The sequence below is a fragment of the Amphibalanus amphitrite genome, unplaced genomic scaffold (assembly GCF_019059575.1).
Source record: "Amphibalanus amphitrite isolate SeventyFive unplaced genomic scaffold, NRLGWU_Aamphi_draft 000098F_arrow, whole genome shotgun sequence".
Taxonomy (NCBI): domain Eukaryota; kingdom Metazoa; phylum Arthropoda; class Thecostraca; order Balanomorpha; family Balanidae; genus Amphibalanus; species Amphibalanus amphitrite.
Genome location: NW_024881593.1, coordinates 309,931 through 324,386, shown reverse-complemented (window position 1 = coordinate 324,386; position 14,456 = coordinate 309,931). Strand labels below are relative to the sequence as shown.

The following is a 14,456-nucleotide window of genomic DNA, read 5'->3' as shown; positions in this document are numbered from 1 at the left end:
TTGCGACGCACATCCGGCGCGCAGTGTAACGAGGCGGCGCCGGACAGATTGGTGGGGCCGCCCCGCCGGCCTCGGGAGTCAGATGCCGCCCTAGTGGTCCCCCGGAGTTGGATACCGTGGTCCTCCGGTATCAAATACCGCCGATAGGGGAGGGGAGGAGAGTGAGAGAATCAGGAGAGTCTCCCAGCTTCCGGTGGAGCAAATACTACCCACTGGACCGCTCGTTCTCACACTTAGTGCGGGCGTTGGGCTCATAGTAAAGTGTGTACCGTGCTGATGGATCTTCTTAATTACGGTGGACGGTTGTTGAAATTATTGTCATCATGGTTTGTAGTCAATGACAATCGTTGAACATTGTGTGGCATTTAACCAACTAATTTTGAATGTGCCATATGTAAGGCATAAAGGTAGCATAACATTGTCACTCGCCGTTTTATTCACTCGTTAAATACTGCGGCATGGCAATTAAGCATTGTGGTTCACTTTTGGAATGTGAAGATAGTGGCCAGCCTGCCTTAACATCTTCATTAGTGCCGTAAGCTGACAGAAACAGTAGAAAAAGCCGTCCAAACTCTTTTTAATTAAATCATGTCTGGAGCTTCGTTCCGTCAACGCACATGTATGTAAGAAACACAAAGGCATTGTAGTCCCTCTCGATAAAATCACACATGTACCGCAAAAGTAAACTAATATTACATACATTCCAAAGATAGCATCGTTCCATTTCACCGAATTCCTTTCTTACCACAGCAGACGAAAATGTCAAAAAAAGACTTTAGAGTTTTGTCCCGCGTAAGCAGGATACTCTGCTACTCCCCATCGCAGTCTCTCAGTTACTGCCCTATGCTTCCGTCGCAGTCTCGGTGTTACCCTCTATATCTTCGTTGCAGTCTCCAGCCACCCGCCTGCCGGCCGGACGGGGTACCGCGGGTCAGTTGCTCAGTGGTGACCGGCGCCGTTCCCGTTACCGGCCCGGTGGGTGGCACACGGTCGATGACGGGTCGTCAGATCGCCCCAGGGCAGACTCGGCCACCCGCCTCGGCTGGAGAGGACGCCGCCGGCAGTGCCCCCAGGGCCCAGTTGGTGAGTGTTTTGGGCGGGTCCACCGGGCTGGGTGGCTGATGGTGTGGTGGGCCGCAGGCACTGCTGTTGGGTGGTCAGTATTGAAGGCGTGTTCTTGTGGTGCTTTGATGCATTGGACGATACATTGGGTAAGTGTTGTGAAAAGGTTTCCAGTCTACCACGATGGTACAAGCATTTGAGTGAGCTTATTTAATTTTAGCTATTGTGTCTGTAGACCTTATTAAAACCCACTGTCAGCCAGACAGACCTTTCCAACAGTCTCGATCATTGATTAGGGCTGGCTGGTCCTGGAAGCCGGTGAGGAGGGGGAGGGAGGCTGGCCACGCGTCACCGATTGAGAGGGGGGGGGCACTGGAGCGTGGCGCCAGCTGGGCCGGTCACCGGATGGAAATCACGCTGGGGAATGGCGCGTGAACGGCGAAGGAGGGGAAGAAAGAATGTCCATAGCGATACTGAAGAGCGGTCGCGCCGTTTTGTCTTGCCTCTGGTATGTTGCCAGCACATTATTTCGCTATTTGTTAACTGAAGCAAATATTTTTTTGCATTAAAAAATTGTGTTTTCAATTTTTCCCTAATGATTCAGCCGTATGTAGATAATGATGATTCTCATAGGTCATAGGTAGACATAGACTGCTTGCAACATTCCCTCATGATAACTCGTGTTTTATTAGGACAACTTACAATGCTCTGAATTTTTATGATGAAAACAATATCAGTTTTCAGTTTTGAATTAATGGAAGGACAAACACGAGAATGAGAACTGAGCACATCGCCAAGGATGTGATGCACCTCGGCATCTAATGGCCATGAGAAACTAAGCCATTAATACCTGTGATGAAAACGTCACTCTGTCATTTATTTGGATGCTGAGATACGCATAGCGGCAAATAATTAATGCGAATTCCCCACAATTAGTTTTTTAGTCGTCTGTGTTATGACCTTTTTTGCACATGCCGGACGATTTGTCTGGGAGGAACCGTTGCCGGCTGTTTTAACAAATGAGACGTTCCAGGAATGTCTGAGAGAGCCGTTGTCTTTTTGTGAGTGAGGAGGATAGATTGTTCCACGGCCGCAGTCCGTTCGCATATGATCGGCAATACTGCCGGTTCAAAGAGCCAGGCATGATTACAGCCTCGTTATGTTGCGGAATTAGCCCAGCTAATGAAGGAAACATTGCTGAAGTCACTCCTTCATTTAAAGAGGCAGAGACTTAAACTCCAGGAGTTACAGGCCCGTTGAACAGTGAACAGATGAACACGGTGCATGAGGTCGTCCAGTTCACATCTAACCATCCAAACTCAGTGAGTGGTCAATCAGTGCGAGTGAGTCATGAACAATGTGCAAATTTCAATGTGCAATGTTTCACTTTATCAGTGGTCGGCATAGTGTGTGGCTGGACTCCATGTTGGAAACCTGTCAATAGGTGATTTAGTGTATTCAGAAATATTTCATTGCAATCAGCGATGCCGAGCACCGACGTCGTACATTTTGACTCTAAGCACCAAAGCTGCACTGACCTGATGCCCAGTTTTGAATTGAATAGGCCTAGCATGACTCAGTATTTATATGACCTGGTAGAACTAATGCTTTACATTCAACGATCACAAACATAAAGTTCACGATAAATGCAGCTTTTGGATATTTCGAAGGCGTTTTTTTTTTATCTAACTCAATTAAAGTAACAGCACATGGCAAACCTTACACCAGCAACAGCACACTTTTCTCGCAAGGTAGGTGTGAGTAAAGAAAATATAAATTTCAAGAAAAGGTCCAGGTACCGCTAACCACATGCAGCTGCGCATGTGGTGAGATTGTCAGAAATCCAGTGGTGAAATGGTTGTCAAATCTTGCGGTTTGCCAGTTGGTAGACAGACTGGGACGAATACAGCATAGCTGATGTATTGTTCCGGGTACTATTTGCTTCGGATCATGACTGCAGTTATTGCTGAAAGTAACCGCTCAAATCCATGAGCATGTTACGGCTTTATGCTGCCTAACCACGTTCCATCACAGTCCTGAATGTTTGAGTATAAAAAGGAAAAGTTTGATTACGAATTTCATGTAGCTGATGAAGGTATTTTTAATGAATGTTTTCCTTAAAGTCTGAGTATAGAACACACATGGATCACTTTCAACACATTCTTCAAGGTATTTGATTAGGCTCACTGCTGTCTATGTTCAAGGATGGTGCGTTTGAAGCTCTATACCCCGGACCACCGAGACCCCTAGACAGCGACCGTGCTAGTCACCGTCGTGCAGCGTCGCCATTTGTGGTGTCTATCTCGGTGATGAAAAGTGCCGACAAAGCTGACGCCTTCGCTATTTGCACGGATTAAGGTCCACGTGCGGCGAGGGTGACAGTGAAAAACACGAACAACATCGCTCAACATGGTTTTGCCGCGTAAGTCGAAAGTGAAACAGAGGCAAACCATCCGTGTAAATCGCCAAATACCCACCACAACCCGGATATTTTTGCGTGCAGTCCTGGTCTAATCCGACTGGAAGCGTTCGTGAAGGACATGCAGTGACATTGTCCGCACGGTCAGAGGCGATCAGAAGGTATAAGTGCGTGTTTTATCACGGCAACATGACTTTTCGGGAAACGCTGTAGATAATCATGCCTTTTATTTCAGTTCTTCTCTTCTATAATGCTAACGGTCTTTTCCCTAAACGCATGCCTCTCAGGCAATGTTACTGCGACGAACGGTGGCTGAACGCCTAGAGGTGCCTATTTGTGTATGCATTTGTGTGCGCACAAGTAAAGAAAATTTGCCACTTGAATTTATTTACATTTACTTCAAACAATAACTGCTACATAACTTATTACCTGTAGTTCATTAATACCGCCATGTGTTGGCGGCTATCGGCATTCGGCTCTACTCTGTTGATGTTCAGCCTCCTGTGCCGCAGCTTCGAGTGCGCCGTATCACCTCCATCGCCCCCCCCCCTTCCCCCGCCCTATGTGTGCGTCTCCCCCTCGTCTCCTTGTTCCCAGCGGACGTCCATCTCGGCTGGGATCACCGCCAGTCCGGCCGGCCGGCCTCCCCGACCGTGTCCCAGTTCCCGTGGCACCTCCTCTCCCCTCCCCCGCCCTCTGGCCGTTCCGGTCCCCCACCCAGAACCACTGACCGGTAGAGGTGTAACTCTGAGCATGCCCGGTTCCGCCTCAATGAGTGTCGCGTGCTAGATGTTGTCTATATATGGAATTATTTTACGCATTGTGCTTTGCACTATATGATTAAGGTAATTTGGAAATTCGGCTTCATTCAATAGTGCATTCAATTTTTCCTTTGTGTTGTGTAACTACTACACATTCGGGTGTAAACGAATTAAAGAGTATATGATTGTGTTAGGCATCAAGCATACCGTTAGGTGATATGACTTCATTAATATCCGATTGAGAAGGCGCGTGCTGACAAGCCGAGGTGAGCGTAAAACGACAAAACCTACAAGAAGCAACGATCACGGTATCGCACCATCACAGCGTGACCTCACGCAGCGTCACGCCACGCGGGTGCACGCACGTCTCTGTGAGAGCTGGGGTGAGTTCGAAACTCCGCCGGCTTTGTGCAGTGCAAGCAGCGCGCGCAGTCTTTATGTGTGCGCTGATTCCTGCATACGCTTGCGTATCGTAGCCTGTCAGGCGTCTATCTGGGCCGATAAGAAGTCAAACGCTCTGCTGACAGGACCTAACTAGTATTGTGACGACTCGGCGGTCCGCTCCTCGCCCGGATCAGCTGCGATGCGTCGCTGGTGACGCGGTCAGCGGCGGCCGCGGCGCGGGGCGTGCCGGCAGAACGACGATGAACGGTGTTTGGGTGGCGGCGAGACGGAATGAAGCAATTAGGGGGCGCGCGGCGCGCGCGGCCGGCCGCCACCCGGCCTGGCGTCAGATTAGAGGGTGCACGCCCGCCGCCGCCACCGCCGCGCGAGCATAAACAAAGCAGCGGCGGTGACCGAGCCGCTACGGTGGAGGCACTGGCGGCGGCGGTGGGCTCGACTTGTGTAGGAGCCGGCTGGGTGGAGAAGCTTATGCCGAGCTTCGTTATGCTGGCTTATGTACCGAATATTTGGGTGATGTGCTTCTTTTTAGAATGCCGGCTAAGATATTGAACACTATAGAATGTTCGCATAATCGTGAAAAAGTGATTAATACGAAGGTCAGAGTAACCCAGCTTTTGATAACTGTTTTGGCTATGGAAGGCATTTTTCCAGATTAGTTACTCAAGCAAGCCGTAAAATAACGCTTAATAAGTGTTTCTTTGATGTCCTTTTTTTCTCACTTCTTTTATTGTCATTTTCACTGCCCGTTTAAAATCATCATGAGTGAGGATTTCGACACTGGTATTTATGGTATCGAATGTCGTTACTATGGCCATAGTTTCCATTCATCAAGTAATCGAATGATTGGTGCTATTATCTCATTATAAAATGACCACAAATGTCAGTTTCTCGATAATCATGAGAAACTTTCAGTGGTAATAACGAAATTTGATCTTTGTGTTTGAACCATTACGGTTTACTGGTATTCAGTTTATTGCCAACGCAAACTTTTCCTCAAAGATGCGAGGCTTTGGTTAAAAAAATCGAAGCAGAAGTCGAGCGGACAGCCGGACAGAATGCTTTTGAGAAATCAGTGCTATATTGGACATCTGCCGATATGATCTATCTGAGGTTTTTGTCATTTCATTCTGCATTGTCCTTCCCCTCCAGATGAACCATATGGGATGCCTCAATTTCAGACGAAACATCAGCTAGCAATAATTCATGATACCAAGTGAATCTTTTCGTCATTTCTTGTGTACATTTCTTCATGCACCTGAATCCACCGTATTGGCATCTCCTAAATAGACAATGATCCTCTCAGTTCATCATGCGGTGATCTCGTGTGATCACCGGGGTTAAGACCACGGTTACCGAATTTATGGTAGCCTGGAAGGGCGTCCCCATTGTCTGCCGGCGCTCTAAACCGGCTCATTGAGCGGAGCGTGCTCGTCAGCAGCACCCCGACCCTCGGCTGGCTGGGTGCGTCCGCCCGGAAGTCAGAAGGAAGACTGAGGATCGGCAGACGGGCCAGCGAGCTGCCTGACCAGTTACCATAAATTTCCATCGAGACGCGGGCCCGGTCAGGCAGCGCTGCCTCCCACCGATCCCGGCCGATTCGAACCGATTCGAAACGATTCAAGCTAAACAAACCATCGGCAGTGGGACGAGCTGCCCACAGCGACTCGGACACCCGATACTGAGGGCTGTTGTCACCGGTCCACGTGGAGAATACTGATGATTCGCGCCGCCGGCGACTGGTAAATGAAGACGGGCAGATGAGCCCGGGATAAGAGTGAGGTAGGACAGGTATATGGCTCACGCGGCTCGTGCCTAGCATTAGGAAGCACCAGCATCCGGCTAGGTGTTCACGCGACAATGACTCGGACCAGCACAGTGCCGGCGGACAATGCCGAGGGCCAGCAGGGTGACGGCCGCCCTAAACAACGCCCGTGCCCAAACTGTCGCCGGCTGGCAGCGAATTAACTGCACCGGGTTCATTCAGAGGCATTGTGGCGCTCGCTGGGGTGACAGGACGGAGCCAGCGTCGTTTCGCTAATTTTTGAGCGGAGGAGCGGGGTTCGATGACTTCAGCTGGAGGCGAAAAACAGTTCCTCCGGATGTGACTCACATCCGACGGCTAGCTTACTGGAATTGCTAATTCTGCTCGGAGCAGTTAACGAGCTATGCGGTTGCATTTGATAATTGCATAATGCACATCTAACTAATCAAATTGCTTCTATTATCCTCTTAAGTTCTAACCCTCGCTTTAACTGGATGAAATAAACTTAACCATATTATAATTAACGATTTTGCCAAACGATTCGTACTTCAATGAAAGGCACGTTTCTACTTGCCTAACCATTAGGTGTACCTTTGAAAACAAATGTTTCCTTCATACATGAATGTAAACTATGATGGCTAACATTCAGCTCTTAGAACTATCGACACCGCCTCGTCACCTGCTCCCGCTCACGTGACCTGCTCTACACTACAGCCCCATCGGGCGTCTCCTATCACGTGACAGTGTTTACGTCGTTCCTCTGTATCTCAGTGACAGCTGTGACTGTCTTCCCTCAAAGGTGAGCCGCCACACCGGGTAGGCAGCAGCTGGACCGTGCCTGTGCTATCGACTGATCGGAGACTCCGCGGGGTCGTCACCTCGACTCCCGGCGCCGGCGCTCCGGCGACCGGGTGAAACTGACGTGACAGACACCGGTCGGCGTGCGAAAGGATGTGGCACTTAGGCCCCGCCGGGCCGCTGCCAGGAAGGAGCGCAGAAAAGCGAAAGTTAATGAGGTGCCGGTGAACTACGCACGTGAGGTCCAGGTTGAGGCGTGAGAGCGCGTGCGAGAATTGTTTTTTGTTGTGTGGTGTTTGGACAGAGTCGATTAGGCTTGAAATGTGACGGTGAAATGAGAAAAAAAAGTAAATAGCCGACTAGTTCTGGTGAAACTCGGGGAAAGCACTTGAAGTTTCAGAACACAATTGTGTTTCTTATGAGCAATTTTCTTCTTAAGACCATAGATGTTCTATGTCAGTTGTCTGGCTTATAAGCCATACAACAAAGAGTGGCATAAATGCCACCCACTAACTCTTCAAACTATGTACTGTTTGATTTTTGGCTTACGAAAGTTGCGTCGGCAGCACTGGATTTCTATGTGACTAAGAAACAAACGGAGTTTTTCATGCAACTCATATCGCAGCACGTCTGAATGAACCATGGCCCGGCTCAGCTGACGACAGGCGGCTAACCCGAACGGTAGCAGGACGCAGGTCAGGTCAGCCTGCCGACGTGACCTCTGCTGGTTGACACCGGAAGGCGTCAGGCGGTTATTGGATCATTGTCGAGTCCATAAAGACGCCGGAACTGTCCCCGCGACTCAGAAACATTCCCACAGCGTGGCCTCAACTGCACACACACGACCGATTCAAACCGTCCCCACCAATCGAGCACCACCCCGGGCTGACCTCGGCACCAGCACTGGACACCGACTTCCTGCGCGACCAACCGTCGCCAACGGCGGCGGCAGCGCGTCCCTAACGACCGACGCTGACCGCTGCCGCGTCAGTTGCCTGGGAGAGTCCTTCGTGGCGCTCTCAGAGCTCGGCGACAAACGCGGCGCGACAGGGACAAACAGTGGCTGCTACAGAGTGCCGCCGGCGGCGACTCAGCGCGGTCAGCCGTCTATAGACGGCTGACTCGTCCCGTTCGTCTGTGGTTTATTATAATAGACCACAGACGAACGGGACGAGTGACGACAGCCAGACGGGACGAGTGACGACAGCCAGACGGGACGAGTGACGCCGTCGGCCGATGGGCGATAATGAGGAAGAACAGTGGTGGTGACGGTTTTAACTGTGCTTTGTTCGACGTGCGGTGACAGCGGTGGTGGTCGCCGGTGGTGGCCGCTGGTCTGTGGAGAGGGTACGTGGCCGGTGCAGTGGGAACTGGGACAGACACCAGTGAAACGAACTGGTGTCGGGATCTGCTGTGTGGCCAGGGGTTACAGGACACCAGAAACCTTTTCGGGCGACTGGTTTACCTTGGTTCATTCACCCGTTGGTTGTCACTACACGAATACTGTCACATGACAGAAGCTATACATACTCGACGGTTATAACCATTGACCATTAGGTAGGCAGTGACCAGTTTGTAGGCCACTTGACTAGTCTGTAGGCAGTGACCAGTCGGTAGGCAGTAACTATAGTTTGTAGCCATCGACCAGTTTGGAGGCAGGGACCAGCCGGTAGGCAGTGACCAGTTTGAAGCCAATTGCCAATCGTAATTGAGTGATAATTGGGCCCTGGGAACCGTTCAGCAACAGCAGCAGAGGCCGCTCGCTGTAATAGCAGTATAGCGGCAGTGGTGGCGTCGTGATAATAGCCACGGACTGAAGACCAGTAACGGTGGCGATGGCAGAGGGACACCTGTAGCGAAGTACCGGGAGAGAGGAGAGAGATCCGGGGCAGGGCGGGAGAGGCGGGTGGCGAGGAGGGAGGTCGGGAGCGCGGCGCTGATTGAGCCGTCACTCCTGCCGCCTGCCGCCGGGGACTGACAGCCCACTCAGCACACCTCAGTGGCCGCCAGACAGCTCTGCTTACCAGCTGTTCCGGGTAGCGGGACCGCCGGCAATGTTTTGGACGAACGCAAATTAATCAGAGGGATCGCTGACGTGAAACCACACAAATTCGCTCGTATCTAATTACGTGGGACAGCGATCGCCGTACGGTAACGGCCGAAGAGGGGCTATATTGCGGGTAGGACCTGTTACGCTGGTGTAGATTGACCCAACTGACGGTTTAGGTGTGCTCTGTGCGCCGTGTGTGGACTGTGTCCCGCTAAAAAAGACTTTCAGTATCCATTGGACATGGTTGGTACTTACATACTTCATGAAGTTGGGGAACACTATTCCTCACACCCCGATCCAGGCTGCCCTTTAAATTGGCCCCTGGTCCGGGCTCAGAATCTCCCCCCAGGAGCGTTAGCCCCGTGCTGACCCCGCGGGACTGTCCATATGCGACCGACAATAAAGTCGGTCGCATAGAGATGCGACCGACTTTATTGGTCGCATCTCTATATCCATTTACCTCCAGGGAGGCACTAAATTACACTAATCAGAAGATATCATGTGAAGTGGCTCCTCTGCAGCCAAAACTGGCCCTATTATTTGTTGGCGCCTGGTTATGGGCCATGCGGCGCTGCTGCGTGCATTTGTAGCGCTCTGCGGCGTTCACAATTAAGACGGTGTAATTTTCCTGACGCGGTGCTGGAGAGCGGGAAGAACCGCCGTGAGAACAGCGCCACCTCGCCGTGCCGCCGGTCTGCCGGTTGTACAGACCGGCGCCGCAGCTGAGAGTGGAGAATGGAGATCATTTCGGCCGCGGCCGGCACCGAGCCATGTTTCAGGAGCAGCGGAACGTTTATTACGTGCTGCTTGTTTTCATCTACCTAATTAGCATGTTCAATGCCTTTGACAATAACGCTTCCTACTTACGGTATGTAGGTAGGTACTGACATAGGTACTCGCACGCTATAGCTGACCTACTCGTTGCGATCCTCTCGCCATTCATCTTCAGGTCCTTTGGTGGCGCTCGCTGCCCGGACTCTGACTCTGACTCGGACCCTGTCCCCGTGTCTCAGATGTATCCGGCCGTCCCATTTCTCTGACGTCAATGGACACGCCTGAGTTACGTGTGAGACTCACCGGCTGAATGGCAGTCCCGCTAAGACCGACTGAATGTGGCCGGTGAGCCGAACTGGACGGTCCGCGCAGCGCCGCAACGCTTATCACCGCATCTGGCCGCCGCTTAGGCCAACGCGTTTGCACGCTGACTGGGCCGATGATCGGCCTAAGATTTGGATTATTCAAGCCATAACCATATGCATCACGGGTCAACTGGGCTGAAGACCAAGAAACGGCCGCTTACGCTCGGATAATGGGCTTATTCCATTCAAGCGTTGGTTGAGTCTTATTGCGTAGGCCGTAAATGGTTTGCAGGTTTCTTCATCTGCTTTCGGTTCCTTTCGTTGACCGGTTGAAGGACGAGCAGTCTCTAAGAGGATGAACTCGCACTGAAGTCAGTGCGTGATAGCCTTGTGCGCGCTGCGCGTACTCTTTGAACCGGCAAGTTTGAGCTGTTAGAAGCTCGCTTCCTAATTCACGACAATGTATATTATTTTACGCTTAGGAGTTCATTTGGCGTCATCTCGGCTCCTTTAATTATTAAATGAGCTATGCAATTAAAATGATAACTGCCTTATCGGAGACGATTTCTAGTCTGATGCTTAATTATTTTGTTAGTTCCTATGCAAACAGGCTGCTTTTCGACCGTTCCCCACTCCTCTGAAGACCTCCACTACTCACACTACTCACAGTACTCCACTGTACTGGCATTTCCACCAGGCCGGCAGTGAGCTCGGTCTACCCCGCGCTCGCCGTCTGTAATTGAATCCGCCGTCGGCCGGAACTGAGCCGCAGAGCTGACCCGCTCGCCGCCCCGGCCCATTTGCATGGGTAAAGATGGACTTTGTTTTTGGGTGTCCTGCTGTGCGGGGCGCCCGCTCTGATTTCAGATGTAAATGGGAGGCGGCTGGCCGGCCAGCTACCGCCTCTGTGGGTCAGAGCGGCCTACCTCTGTGGGTCAGGCTCAGGGCAGTACCTCTGTGAGCCAGGGCAGTACCCGGACAGTACTGTGGTTCAGGGCGGTACCTCTGTGAGCCAGGGCAGTACCTGGACACTGGACGGTACTGTGGGCCTGGGCAGCACCTCTGTGAGCCAGGGCAGTACCCGGACACTATTGATCAAACAGCTGACATTTCTACTGTTAATTTCATGCATTGTAACGGTAGATGATGATTAACAAAGAAAGCGCAAGATTGGTTATACCCTGCGCAGCTTTGTGCAAAAGAGCGAACAGTGGTTGCAATCACCTCGCTGCCGACGACACTAGTTATGAGCCGCAATGACCCGAGATTGGCGCAGTGGCGGTGGTTGTGGCGCGGTAATGGCTAGTCGTCGTTTCTGAGCTGCTGCACAAGGTGTGCCTGCACATTTGAAGCGCAACAGTGCATCGCAGCACGGCGCAAATGATACCTACGGCTGGCCAAATCCCAGTTCAACGTACTGGCCTAAGTCGATTCCAACAACCATGGGAGCAGGAAGACGAGCGGGAAATTCAAAGGTAACAATGCATAGCAATCACTCTGCGCTGTTCAATGTCCATGTCACCATACGAATGAACAGGTACACAGATGAAGAATGAACATTGCCTACGCTAGCTTCCTGCATTCTACGATTGATTCTACGGTCATTTCTGGACATTTTTGGTGAGCTATTTGATCAAAGCATTATTATTTTGTACCACGAGAGATTATGTTTTTCGTACTCCAGCGTAGATGGGTAGCCATACGGCTTCCACGGTTGACAGTGATGACATCAGTCATCCAAATGATAACCTTCAAAAGGAAAATATTTCTTATAAAGATGAAGCTATGTCCTGCTTTATGTACCTATCCCAATCAATCCGAACTTGTAGGTGCAGTTCTTTGTCTGAACACGTTATACATTAGATTGGAATGATTTGGTCCTAATCTACGACCGAATTTATCAGTTGATATATTGTTCACACACAAATTCCAGGAGACCCATGCTTTTGTGAATCATTTCACCAAAAATGTAGTGCGTGAAAGAAAGGCCTCGTGGGCTCCATTAATTGTCGTCAACCAGGGGCTCAATTCGTATTCACATTGCGTGGACATTATGGTCGATGTATCGTATTGAAGCATCAACCCAAACAATCCTTAAACTTATGACCAATGAGCCAGAATTGAAAACATACTGATCCTAGTACTTACTATTAAAAACAAAACTTTTTTCCGTTTTGTGTTTGCCTGAAATACTGAACTAACAAGTATTCATTTTGAGTTGCTAACCGACCTTGACTATAGCTCGAACCTCGAGTGGGCACTTGCGACTTGCGAGCCGATGAGAACCGTAAAAGAAAAACGGCACCCCATCCGTTTTTCAAATCGACTCCGCACGTGATGCGTTACCTTGAGAAAGCTCCCACCGGCGACAGCCATCCTATATCGGGACGGCGGCGACCAAGGTTCCCGCGAGTCACACGCAGTTCATTGGACGCAAACGTTCCCAGACACGCAGCGCAACGAGCTCGTGGTGTTTGTCACAGTTCGTTTGAGTCGACCACGCTTCACGACTTGTTTGTGTGTCGGCGCCAACTTCACCAGAACCGATTTCGTGTTCGGCGATTGTAGCTAGGCTCAGATGTGATCGGCGACATTCTGTTACAATTGTGATGATGGATGCGTCTTTGTCTTTCGGCGACCCCCCCCCAACGATGTTCTGTCATTTTGCAATACCGGTTTTCTCAGTTTGCAACTCATTCTGTCCCACGTTGGGATTTGCTGCACACGGTTTTATTACACCATGGAAATCATGTAGTCATCGATCAGAAAATCGAAAGCTAAGGTGTTAGTGAACACGTAGCTCGATATGAGACAAAATGAAGGCGTGACATCTGATGGCCTGCGCCGTATGCCTACTGTGTAGCGCACAGACCCGGGTCCGGCGGTGACCATCTGATCGGGTCGTGGCCGCCGCGCGACTGACCCGGCCGACCCGGTGACCTGTCTCGTGACCTCCTGGGAGCAGTCGCGCTCGATACGAGCGCTGGCCACCCTCCGTGAGCTGCGGTCTCAGTCTGTCGCCGCCGTGACCTCAGTGACCCCGGCCGGTGCCGCAGGCAGCTCGAAAGAGAGACGTCTGTCACACGGAGCGAGCACGCTGAAAAGACGCGTCACTGTGCTATTTTTGTCCCAGAGCGAGATATGTCCACTTCCAGAGTCGTGCTGCCCCCCGGCGGCCGAAGGACTTCGATGGGCTATTTTCAGATCGACGCATTCAGTTACTGGGCGTTGGCCGTTGATGAAGCATTAAATGAGTTGTCTCCAGCAGTTTTTTTAACAATAACTTTAAATGGAGATGCTAGCTAGATGAAAACAGCTTGGATGCCTTCAGCTCAATGATACGAGTTACCTTGTACGTAACATGACCTTTCCCGTGACCTTGACCTGAGGCTAAATTTTTAAGTTGACCTTCTCAGGTCAGGTTATAGCTCATTCGACGCGTCTGAACAAGAGAAAGGCGATACCGACAAAGTGAACGTAAAACAAGTTTGATATTAAAAGTTATTGCAGAAAAAAAAAACTTTTGACGCCAAACCGTCAACTTCTAAGATTTTTTTGCCCTCTGGAGGGTTAACTGTTGACCCTAGTTCAAATTTAAGGACATGAATCAGCAAGACTTGTAGAGAACTATCGAATGCGCTTTTTTTGCAACGCTGTAGCTTTATTGGTTCTAAACTTATCCACCGATTTGTGCTAAATTGCCAAAATCGGAATAATTTTCGGTGATAATTTTACTTTTGGTGACCTCAAGTGACCTCACCGATGACCTGATCGAAAAATACCATGATAATTTTAAAAGCGCTCATAGCAAGTTGTCTATTGCTCTTGTGGCGTCTTCCTAGCTTTCTTAGTTTTTTTTTTTTTAGATAATGGGATGTGATCAAATACCCATCGTGGCGAAGTTAGCGAGACCCCAGGGCGTGGGTCAAGTAAAAATGAACTTTTCTTGTAAAGGGGAGCATTTTAGAACCACAAGATCCCTGTCTGCGAACATGTTTTACACTTAATCTTCTTGGCAGGTGGTGCGATTATTTACAAGCATGCTTTCTAAACAAAAATAAATTTTTACTGAAATAAAATTAATGAAACTCACCTGCTAAATTTAAATCACTTAATTGGC

The 14,456-nt window shown here is 50.2% G+C and overlaps 1 long non-coding RNA gene across 1 annotated transcript; it reads left to right on the top strand.

Annotated features, from left to right (window-relative positions):
- Positions 1-891: 891 nt before the first annotated feature.
- LOC122380442 lies at positions 892-7,443 on the top strand. The gene is made up of 2 exons (XR_006256333.1): positions 892-1,083; positions 7,209-7,443. It is a non-coding gene; the product is annotated as an uncharacterized LOC122380442 (long non-coding RNA).
- Positions 7,444-14,456: the final 7,013 nt, after the last annotated feature.